This window comes from Corvus kubaryi, unplaced genomic scaffold (genome assembly GCF_017639235.1).
Source record: "Corvus kubaryi isolate FWS band 111438036 unplaced genomic scaffold, C.kubaryi_AGA036_p1.0 37266, whole genome shotgun sequence".
In the NCBI taxonomy this organism is placed as follows: Eukaryota; Metazoa; Chordata; class Aves; order Passeriformes; family Corvidae; genus Corvus; species Corvus kubaryi.
In genome coordinates this window covers 1,758,086-1,770,657 of record NW_024581081.1, presented here as the reverse complement: position 1 = coordinate 1,770,657, position 12,572 = coordinate 1,758,086, and the positions used below count along the sequence as shown (strand labels likewise).

Here is a 12,572-nt window from a genome sequence, read left to right as displayed (position 1 = left end):
TATTTTGAAGAGTGATGAAATGCAGTAAATAAATGTCACCCTTGATGCTAGTAGGAGTAATACGAGGATATTTTACAGGCATCTGCTCTATATTCTGAAATGCTAACTAAAGTTAAGATTGCTGAAAATGCAAACTATCACATAGGGATTTTTATGCTAAATATGTGAGTGAAACAATTCCTAGAAGGCGAATGGAAATGTTATGATATTGTTGAGTGCCATCATGGCTTGACTAACAACATTCAGAACATTCTTACTTCAGGATTGTTTGTGTGAGGTTTGATTTCAGTGCACGTTCTACAACATGCTGGTGTGTTTTCTGTAGTCTTCCATAGCTGTTTTCTACATTAACAAATAATTGAGTGGGATAGGAAGGGATCAGTAGATCAAAAATTTTGTATTAAAGCATCAACGTCTTTACTGTATGTAGTTCAGGGAGTCTTTTCAAAGCTAAATTCAGTTCTCTGAGCCAGAATGCTAATGTAAATACAGTTTATGTATTCTGTATATCTAAATGTTTGAAAACTGAAAAGGATCATCTTCTGTTACATGATAAACCCTGTGATTAATGATTACACTGCATTTGTGGAAGAAACTGTGAGACTGCTTTCAAATAACATCCAAACCCAAGACTAATTTTACTTTTCAGGATGTAACTGATTCATGCTTTAATGCTGTGGGATTTTTTTGTTGTTGTTTTGGGGGGTTTTGTTTGGTTTTGTTTTTGTTTTATTTTGGTTTGGGGGTTTTTTGGGTTTTAGTGGGTTATTTTGGTTGGGTTTTTTTGGGTTGTTGTTGTTCTATACTCAGTATGCAGGGGGAATTGAAAACAACTGTCTGGGCTACTTGCTTCAATTAAAAAACTCTAGAAAAAAAAAATTAACTGTTGACACATTATTCATGCTTCCTCCCCCCCCCCTCCCCCCCCAAGTTATTTTGATTTTGGAGTATCATAGATAGGTGGTCTGTATATGGACTCTATGGCTATCTAAAGTGAATTTGATATTCCAGGCTGTGGTGATGAAATAGCAAAAAGCAATATATCAGCAGTAAGAGGAGAAATTGGGCTTTTGAATCACAGGAGCAGAAGCTGACATTAGGTGGAATATAGTATATGTTTAATACCCTTAAATAGAAAGGGGATTTTTCTTAATTCGGTAGAATAGCTGAAAATTTTCCACACCTCTTGAGGACTCAGGAAGTATAATATGCATAAATGGCTGATAGCTAGATGTTTTCAGTGTAAAAAATATTTTAGTTCTATGAAAAGACAGAAAAACTGTCTGACAGATCTACTCTCCACTCTCCACTTGTGCTTGATAAATAGAGGATAACAACAGTTATCACTTTTAAATGTGTCTTTTGAATGTCTGTCATTTTCTCTAAACTTCTCTTTGTTCCCAAACTGAACAGGATGTTTGGAGGACAGGAGGAACAAAGGAAATATTTGTAAGAATCAGCCTGTTCATATTGTTAAAATGAGCAAATTCATGAGGGGGGGGGGGAAATATATATATATATATATATATAAAGAAGCTGGAAGCTGCATTCTGCCCTGCCCTAGCTGATGGATTGTGTTGTGTACTGTAAATTTACAGTTGGCTATCATCATTCCTTTGAAAGTGAATCAGAGCTTCAGCTTATGTTGGGAGACATTTAAGCCTTTTTCTTTCCTTTCTTTTTTCCCACAAACGTCAGTCACACAGCCATCTTCTATTACAAATTCGGGAACACTTCAGAGAGGGGCTGATTTCCTTCCATCTTAAGGTAATCCTGTAAAGGTCACCATCTAACCAGTGTGAGCTTCCAAGATAAGGTACTAAGAGTGGGTATTCTTTTTATTCTGTGATTGGATATTTGAGAGCTTTCTTTGAAGTTCGCAATTCCTTTGCCAGCTGGTCCCCAGCTTGCCAGAGCTGACCTAATAGCACATAGCTGGTGACTTAGAAGCTCGTTTTAATTACAGAAGTACTGGAATGAACTTCCTAAGCTAGTTATCTCTTGGTCAGACACTGGTCTAAAATCTGAGAGAAAAGTTGATTGCTTTGAGTATTTCAGATCCGGCTGTTTGTCTGACAAATGAACGGCTGCTCTTTATGTTTTCTAAGAGGCCAGTGGAGTTACTAGGCTTTGCTGGGATTTACGTTCTCCTACAGCACTAAAGATTGTAAGCCAATAAAGGTGTGGATTTGGCTTTGTTACGTGACTTTCTGAAATGAATAGGGATAAAGAGCATGAATTATGTTGGTTTCTCATTTCATAAGTGAAAAGCAAGCTCATATTTCAGTTTCCTGTTGGCACCTTTTATAGAAATTGCCCCAGAGGCTGTTGGCTACTGGAAAGCAGTTTGTTCTCCTTACTTGGTGTCTGCAGACAGCCACAGTGTGCTGTGGCTGGGCTTACTCGATTCCTTTGTGTTGATCTGTAATTTATTTGAACAGCTGTCTTTTTTCTTGCTTTGTGTTTAATTTCTCTACCCTGGAGATTTAGAAGGAAAGGATTCTTTAATTTTAAGTGTATTACTCTGCATCTCATTTCCTATTTTAATTTACAGGTCATTGACACTGTATCTATTGATCTTTGAGGCTTCTTTTCTCTTAACTTTTTGGCACACTGACCTGTGTATTCTGCATGTGGTCCCTCCCTATCTATTCATTAGCTATTACTTAGCAGTGGAAGAAAGAGAAACTTTGCTTACCAAATTGATTTTGACATCAATTCCCTGGTCAAAAAACAGTCTGGAATACTTTTAAAGAGCTGCAGACAGCAAATCACCTGTCAAATTAACAGGAAAATCTGCTGTAGACAACTCTACAACTCTGCATATATTTTGAAGGTGAACAAGGTGGTCTTTGTTTACAAACTTCTGTTGCATCCTATGATCACAAAATACACATTAAATTCAATATTGTTTTCAGAGGATGTATGCAAAAATTATTTCCTCTCTTTCAGAAACGCAGACACTGTAAATATTCATACTAATTGGACTTTCAGGTGAATAAGGATGTGCAAGATAAGACTCCTCATTGCCTGTACTACTGACTCTGCTGAAATATTGTAAGAAGTTAATTTGGTTGTAAATGAAAATTTCCATCCGGCCTGTTTGGTTGACCTCATTAAACATTTTCTTTCTGCCTTCTTTTTTTTTTCTTTCTTAGTCAGTGCTCCAGAAGAACAAAATAGCAAAGAAGAGGAAATGCTTTGAGCTCCCATTAATGTTTAAGTATCTTTCCAACTGAATCCCAATTACAGAAAGACCCCATCTGTCTTGAATCATGGTATCTTCAATAGTGTTTGAGTCGCTCATCAATAAACTTTATAAATAGTTTTCATAGGCACGGAATTAAAATTTATTCAGAGGTGACATTACAGTCTGCCTGTAAGAAATGTATTCAAATACTGCATGAGGGAGCAAAATTTTAATGTACTTTAAAAATGCAGCTACAATAATTCAAATACTATAAAAATATTTTTGAACATATTTGAAAGATTGCATGTAAAAATGGAATGGCATTGACTAGTACTGATATTCTCATTGAACAGAGTCCCATAGAATTATGTATTCCCGTTTAAGACATGAGATGGCAACTATATATTTTAAGAAATAATAAATGATCTATAAAAGCTAAATTTTAAGAAAAATGTAATTTTTAATAATCTTTTCTGAAACATTTCTTGGCTTATTTTGATTCTTTTCCCAAGTCTTTTGTGTTTTCATAGAATACTGCAATATACTCTTTGGATGTGATTTCATAAATTCATTCAGTAATATCTTTTCTGTATAGAAACGATACTTGAACGCTAATTTTATATTAGTTCTCATTTTAATTTCTTTTTATGTGCTTATATTCTGTTTGCCTTGAAAGTGTGACTTTGATATTTAACCATCGTTACCGACATAGACATGAACAGCAGAAGAAAATAGTAAATTTTCATATAATAGTCTTAATCTGTATACATTTGGTCCAAAATTTAGCAGAATACTTTTGACTGATTCCTCTACAAATACTCAGTCAAGGTATATCATCAATTCATCACAGCTAGCTAAAAAGGTGGAAAGAAAATGAAAGAAAGAATGTTCTTTAATGTCTTTAAAAAACTTAAGCATACTTCTAAAATCTTAAGACATAGTAAGTACAAAGCCAGCGTACATAGTGAAAATGCAGCCATTTCCAAACTGACTGATGTTTACAAGCCATGGTTTCACCACTCTTTGAAAGGCATTTCTACCCAGCTAATAAGTTGGATGTCTTGTTTTGCAGCCAACTTCAAAGGTACTGAGTGGGATGCCAAAGTTTCTTCTGAAAACATTTCTGTTTTGATGAAAGGCTTTTTTAATATGTTGGACTTTCTTTCCCCCTTCTAATTTTCACTAAAGCTCAAAGCTTTCACAGTATTTCATTCTAAAAGTCAGCATTTGTCCACTTTGCCATGAAGAGACCAACTTCCATTCATGAGAAAAAGTGTTTTAAAGTATGGAATCTCTTGTGAGTGGAAAGCAGAAGAATGAAAGTACTGTTAATGATTAGAATCAGAATATCTGTGCTATTATCTTATGCTTTGAGTGTTAGCTTTGATTATATTTCATAAGCAAAGGTTGAAAAAATTAAAGTTGGCAAAGCAAAAAAAATTTGAAATTTTCATGGTTTGATTTTTTTCCTGACGTGTGTTTTACTGTAATGCCTCCTGAGATCCCTTTTAATTTTCTTGGCATCGCTCCTTTCTCACTGATCTAAATGGATGTTGACATTTGAAGTTTGTTGATTTACAAAATGTCAGATAATTACAGGGAGAAAATGAATTATATCCTCCTTTCTCCAAATGAAAGTTTGTATCATGTACTAACCTGGGATTGTGAAAAAGATAGTTATAACTGCCATGTTGTAAAACCCTATTTTATAATGATCTTGTGAGTCTTCCTGTGGTCTTATAGGGAAAGCTACAGTTTTATATAATGCTTTACCTTTTGCTTTTGATAAATAAGTACAGCTGCTGATAATTTTTTGGGGAAACTTTCTCTTAAAACTGCAAAATATCTCGTTTTGGAAAATGTGGTAGTCATTCTAACAGAAATTGTTGAAAAATTAATGCAATTAATGCAATTAATGCAAAAATACAAAAGTTGAAGAGAATGCTTTCTTCTTTCTGTTCACAGCATGCTAAAAACATTATTACTATGAGTGACTTCCTTTCCAATTGGCTTTTGTATTAATAATTTTGTTCTGGCCACTTGAACCCTTGGTTAAATGGGAGTCTGTGGATTCAATAACTAATTCAGTAATGCTTGTTCCTTTTATTTTCCATTGTGCTTTGCTTGGCAGACCACTCTGTGTATTTGACATTCTGTAGGACTGTTTTCAATCTCATTCACAAACAGCATTGATTACATTCTTTATTTTAAAAAGATATATGCATCTCTCTGTCCACACAGTATGTGACTGCAAAGCTGCAGATCTGCCGTAGTGATCACCCATCATAGCAGGGTGCAGCAGGCTTTAAGCATTCATTTCAAAATTTCCTACTGTTCCAAAGATAAGTTTCCAAACTGTGGGAAGAATGTAAGCAGGAGCTGTGATCATATACTGCTGAACTTCTGATCATTCAGGCAGCTTGAAATATTATTTCTGAGATAGTGGGGTGGGAAATTCCTCATTTATATGTAGTCATGAGAAGTTTGAATCCAAACTGCTAGCTTTGAAATGTCAACATTATTCTTTTTGAAATGGGAGAAGTAGCGTGTACATAAGAATGGTAATTTTATCTGGGAGACCTGGAAACTCCTTTATCCATTTGCCTTTTGGTGACTTTTCTCTGGACCTTGTGTTTTCAGAGCAGTCTCATCTCTTGCAGGCTTTTTTTCTCTGAAGGGCTTCAACCATGCTGAACTATGAACAATAATAATTTAAATTAAACTGAGTTGGTTAGGCAAAATTATGGTTAGGCTTTTCAGAAGAATACAGTAGAAGAGCTGGCTTCCATCCAGAGTTCCCTTCCCAAACTTCATATTGGAAAGAAAAAGACCCATTTTCTCTTTAAAGCCTTGGTCTCCCAAGTGTCTAAGCTATTTATCACAACTTGTTAGGTAGCCAGAGCTCCAGCTGCACCTATCCTGGCTGCCAAAATCTCCAGCTTCAAATCTGACAACTTCTACAGTTATTCATAGGTTTGGTTTTTTCAATCTGTGACCTTTTGAAAATTTGTGGCAGCATGAAATTCAATTATTTACCTATCTAAATGAATAACAGAAGGGATTCTGAAGTGCCCAAATTTTTCATTTTCCCATAAATTTCATAATACTTTTCTTCTAAGTATATTTGAAGTTGGGATGGCTGGAAGCATCTTTCATTCTGTGTGCAACAGTGTTAGTTTTTTATCATTTAACACACACAAAAGGACCGTATATCACCCACATCACTCCTGAGATATTAATGAGTTACAGGTATCACGATGTCAGCTGTTACATACTGACAGCAAACAGCAAAGTTAGTTAAAGGTATTTTTAAAGAGTAAAAGTTTTGCTTTTTTTGTTTGGTTGGTTGGTTTGGTTTCTATTTCATTCATTGAGCATCAGAAAAGACATGTCATTTTTGATTATTTCTTTCTTTGGCAGGTGCCAAGACACTGCACACGCATAGCCTTCAGAGCATCATTTCCGAAAAAAACCCCTACCCTTTTTCAGAGAGTGAAACCTTAAGTTAAACAGAAGGCTTGAATCTTTTCATATGCAATTTCATTTCTTCAGCCTCTCCTGCAGGGAAGCATATGGTGACATAGCAATGTAGTGATTTTCCACCAACTAGATTTATATGCTGTACTGCAGGATCAAGCAAAACCAGAATGTTGTCATTCATCTCATTCTGGGAAATTAGATGAGACAATGTCCAGGTACTTCACTACTGAACGTTTTTGCAGAACATGAGGTGGTATTCCAGATGGTCAGGTGATAGAATGAGGGACTGAGCACTACCAGAAAGCTTTGCTATTGTTCGCAGTAGGATTTTGTTCTTTCAGTAATTTCATTTTAGGAACTCCTTCTTCAAAACTTAAGAAAATACCTCAGTGATAAAAATGTTGACTTGGAACTTCTTTTCCATTTGTATATAAACTAGACTGTGAAAACAACACCTTTTTTATTTTTTTTTTTTTTAATTTCCGAACACCTTGAGAAACAGTAGGTATTTTAAAATTGACAGCCAAACTGCATTTTCTGTAAGGCTGCACAAAAAATAAAGGAACATAAAAGAAAATGAAGCATAAACTGTAAGAAAAACTCTTAAATACACTTTTGGGTTTTTGATGAAGACAGAGAACTAAGGAAAGTTATTAGTTTGTCATTGAATTAAGGGACGATAGGGGCTAATCTGATATACAGTTGCTTATATGTAATGCTTAAGGACTTGATTTAAAGTCCTTAAGTCCAGTTTATAAATATCTTTGACACTTACTGTGATGGTGATTCCTCTGGCATTTAAAACAGATTAGTTCTTCAATATATGTACAGACGATTGTTGTGGTTTTTCCTATATTTGTATTCTCTTCTGTCCAGCCTTTACTTACTAATCCATTGTACTTGTTCATCGCTTTGAAAAAAATTAGCGGAGCTCTGTCAGGTGAACACTCATGCATGATATGAACAGAAAACATTTCAATGTTTTACCACTTCATAGAAAATCTAAATAATGAAAATGTGGGGGAGTAGAAAACATATACTATAATACAAAGTACTTATTAAATAGAAGAAAAACTGTAAAATTTTTCAGAATGATCATAGCAAAGGTTATTTTATAGTATTTCAGTCTTCATACAGAAAATGTGATCTAGAAATTTTGGTTTTTGGCCTTATGCCGAAAGCACAATCCAACAAGAAAACTAACCAAAAATGTTTTCATTGTAGTAAAAGATTAATTTTGTTCTAGTTAAACTAACAGTTTCTTCTGTATTTCTGTGATTTGTTGTTTATCTTGTGTATATCTTTCCTTCATCTTATGTAACTGCAAATCCAGTTATTCTTTGTTCATTTGATAGAGTTTATGTAGTTACTGGTAGTATAGATGATAACCTTGAGAACATGGCTCCCAAATATACTAAGTGATTGAAGATCTATCTTTTAGCCAGATAAAGTACAAAAGCAAAACTCTTCCTATAAATGAGCATGAAAATCCTATTGAGTTTTATAACTTCCTTGAATAGCAAGTTTCTCATCTTCATTTTAAAGAGTAAATTCAGTGTTGAATAGAGGATTAAGACAACTTTCAGAGTATATAACCAAACAACTGTTAATCCTTAATGTTTTCTTAGTTCTACAATAGGCAGTTTATAATCAGAGCATTTTGATGTCAGCTCAGTGTCTTCTGAATTAGATTTACTGTCATTTGATAAAATGTAACTTCTTTAATAAGATAAAAAGATTGCAATCACCAATCTTTTGGGGTAATGACATCAAAGACAAGGGTACCCTGTTTCCATGAAATCAAGGATGAAGGACCAGCACAACAATCTGATTTGCTGCTGTAGGATTCTAAAATAGTCATCCTAAGCCAAGGGAAAAGGAGCGAAATATCAAATAATTCTTGATGGCTCTCACTATCACAATTATTCCTAGCAACCCTGATAATTGTAATAAATGATTTAATTTTTACTTCATGAATTCTGAAGGATTATATTGATCACAATACTTTGCTTCCCATTTTTTCTCAGATAGTGTTGAAAAATGGGAGGAAAGGAGAGTCATTCTGAGAAATAAAACTATTATAATTGTTACAAATTAATCTTTGTTTTCCACACTGTATTCTTAAAAATCTACTTTCATTCTTACTTAGTGTTTGGCTTCACAGAGTGTTCAAATATAGTTATGTGTCTTGTGGTTGACGCCATAGCATCCAGATTTTTTCATTTGACTCCGTTTTCTTAGTTTTGTTTTGCATTCAGTAACTTGTTTAGCAGTTACATTTTGGTTGCAAAGCAGTTTTTGAGCCATTTTATGCCTGCAGTAGGAATCATAAAAGTAAGAAGAAACTGTCTGCATTGAGATTGTAGGGATTGTTAAATGGCTCATCTAGAGAGACAGGCTTTCTCATTATTTAGAAACTCTTTCTATGGTAGGATTTGCACTTTACTGTACTCCCTTCTCATGCTAATTCTGTGATGTTTACAATATTCCTAATCTAATGAGGCCAGATTTCTCATCCAACTTTCACTGACCTATTTCTCACTCGTTTTGTACCCTCCGTGCACTCCCCAAGCTCTCATGCTTTGTGTTGGTTAAGATCGCTACACACCTGTGCGACCTGGTGCAATAGGTCAAGTATTTTGTTGGATAATTCTTTTGCTCCCCGCTGCTTTACCAACCTGGCATTTTTCCATACATGTGGAAAGATTAATTCACCACCAGCTAATACAGTGAGGGTTTAAAAACCAAGTAATACAAAAATAGGCTTTTATTTATTTTCTTTCCTCCCCCAGGAAATGCTGGCATGTATGGACACACTTGAGGGAAAATTTTCAAAAGTGTTCAACCTTTCCTGTTGCCTGCTTTCATTGACTTTCAAAGTAAAAACTGGTGAGAACAATATTCAAGTAAATGCTGACTTTCTAAGAATTCCATGTGTAAGCTAAATATATTTATTTAGTAAGAGGAAAAGGAGATGCTAAGTTGCAGAGTTTAAGTACCTGACAACTTAGATTTATTTTTTAACTCTTGTATTTAATTAAGAAAGAATAAACTCCGGACCATATAATGCCAGCCTATGATTAAAGTAGTCTTTTCCAAATTACCATCACTCCTCATCAAGGGCAGATTGAAAATAGCTTCTCTTCTTTTATTGAACTCATGCATGCTTGGAGAAGAAATCTCTTTGCTTTTATATGAAGAAAAATCTGCATTAGTAGTGCACCTAATAATTTAGTTTGATATTACACTAAGAAGTCAGGCTCCTAAATGACATAGTTCCTGGAAAAACATATTTCCGTTTTTCCCAAGTAACATATTTAGCAATATTACATCACTACTCTGGGATAAAAAAAAAAATCAATTAATTAAGAAAATTATGCAACATAAGGAACGAGTACAAGTGCAAGAAAAATATACTGCCACAATTTCAGATCTGGTTTCACTCAGTGTGCATGCCTAGACCGTAGAATGGTACCTGTGGCTGGATAACAATTTTCTTAAATGTATTTTCTAATGCCGTGGGAACAAATAGCTCAAAGACATTACTAAAAACGTAAGCTCAAAATCAGTGCTTTAAAAATATATCAGGTGTGAAGTATGGGCAGAAGACATGTCACAAAATCCTTATGAGTTGCCTGTTGAGTCTGGGCCAGCTTATAGTTGCACACAGAATTCAAGACTGAAACCATCAAGACAGATTATTTAATTACTATTTTATTTTAGTATTTTATTACTCTCAAGTCTTAACAAGGTAAGAATGACTTCTGTTTAAGTTAACAGCTGTGAGCTTTTGCCTAAACAGTTTCCAATAATTGCTGAACAGTTACTGAATACTGTATTAAACATTGAATATTATTATAGCTGAGTGATTATATCAGAAAGAATAAGGAAAGTAAACAGACAAGAAATGAGGATCTATATATGGAAAACATGTCCCTAAATGATTAAAACCGCACACTCAGTATGTGTAAAAATTTTGCGAGTTTTCCCAGGCAGGTATTATTTTCTTTCCATGGTAAACACAGGTAAAGTAGTGCTAGCTTTCCTACTAACAGTCTTTAATTCTCACTATCTTGTTATAAAAACTGGCGAAATACAAGCAATACCTTATTTACAGGGAAGCCAATAAAACTAGAGATACTACAGAAATTTCCAAAGGGCAGATGTGGTAGAAGTTAGAATAAAGGTACTGAGTATGGCAAGGAAGTTTCCTAAGAGCAAAAAACATTTTATTTCTGAAAATGGCAAGGTCAAATTCTTGCATTGATTGAAGAGGGTACTTGCATCGAAGTGGTAAAAATATACAGTAGAACTGCTGCAGATCTCATTGTAATAAATTTTGCTGTATGATTTGAAATTCAGGTTTCCAGTTGACTGAGTTTACAGTATGGAATTTCCCTTCAGTTTCTGACTAAAATAATTTCATACTGCCTCCATTTTTTATTGCTAGAAGGGTCATAAATTTTAAAAGATCTGTTATATAAATGATGCAACTGAGATGTGCAGAGTCAAAATACCTTTATAAATGAAAAGATGTGGCTGTGTTTTAGATACTGTGACACTGTTTTGTATGGGGAAATCTTTGCTGCTACAATTTTGCCACTGGTAATAATATGCACAGTATGAATTAGGAAGCTTGGAAAATATGTAGAACAGCAGTTCCACCCATCTGTAGTGAAACACTGAATTCACTCAAATGATAGTCTCAGCTCCCACAGATATTTTCTTATGTTGTTTTAGGGTCCAGAACAACTGCTACTTGCTTGACTACTCTTGCAGTGTTAGATCTGATCTAAAATAGTAAGGTAGAGTTCTAAGATAATGAGTGACATAATTCTTAGGAAAGAGAAACCCAGGCCAAACTAGCTTTCAGACAGCACTTGGAAAAGAAACTAGAAAGTAGGTGGTTTTGCCAGTTCCTGGAGTCATGGGACACTCAGCTTCACATCTGAAGCAATCTGTCTGTGACCTAATAATTCTCTGGGAAAATTAGGTCACAGTCATCCTAAGTGCCTTTATCCTTCCCTCCTGAAAGAGTGAAGGACTAAAAATCCCCAGAATAGTCACATTCTTTTCAACGCACAGGAGATGTTCTTGCTAATTTTATAGTAGGTATCTCCTCAACATCATTGTGTTTTGCTCATCAGCATAGTTTTTACTGCATTTGTTTGGGAATTTTTATCTAAAAATTTAGGAGTTTGAACTCTTTTATCAAATTTTCTCTCCTTTATGCAGCTTTGTATGTCCTTTTTGGTGGAAGTAATATCTGGCTTGCGAAGCTGCTGTATCATTAAATTAAGGCCATATAAAGAGCATGGTACATTTTTCCGCATTGTAGCCGCCTAAAAACTGTGTGTCTAGCCTGATCTAATTGCCTAAGTTCTGTTTCTATTCAATAGGGAATGTTATATGCTTCCAAAAGACTTGTCCAGCTTAGGAAACTGTCTTGATGATTTTCCTTGTTACGCCCTTTGTGTTCTGATTGTGTATTTTATAGTTCATCTGTGTTGGATATATGCTTTCTTGGTCTCTTCCATTGGCATGAAATCCTAAGAGACTGTAATTTTCCATTTGCAATTTGTGCTATAATCTTTTGGGCCTTTGAAACCTCCTGTGCTCACACTTTCAAGGTGAATGCTGTGATCCTGTGCATGTATTCTTGAAAGCTTCTGCTGTAGGAGAAACCTTGCTAGAACTTCCCTCTTAAATGAGGTTCATTGAGATCTTTAAGGTAGAATTAGCTGATGTCTTTACATAATACGCTACAAGTCTTTTTCTCTAAGGAAATTCCTCATCCTTGGTTAATGTTTTAATAATAAACTCTTGAAGATAAATTATAGCACTATAAAAGCTGGTTCCCTGTCTGCTCTCTTGGGTGGGGTCTTTTTTTTTAAATTGTAGA

General features: G+C 34.7%; 1 protein-coding gene and 1 long non-coding RNA gene across 3 annotated transcripts in view; both read left to right on the top strand.

The window, feature by feature from the left end:
• PRKN (parkin RBR E3 ubiquitin protein ligase) overlaps positions 1 to 12,572 on the top strand; it is a 693,755-nt gene that overhangs the window by 163,692 nt on the left and 517,491 nt on the right. The gene's annotated exons all lie outside the window — the stretch shown is intronic.
• Positions 1,697 to 5,765, top strand: LOC121663143. The gene is made up of 3 exons (XR_006015542.1): positions 1,697 to 1,767; positions 2,953 to 3,057; positions 3,159 to 5,765. It is a non-coding gene; the product is annotated as an uncharacterized LOC121663143 (long non-coding RNA).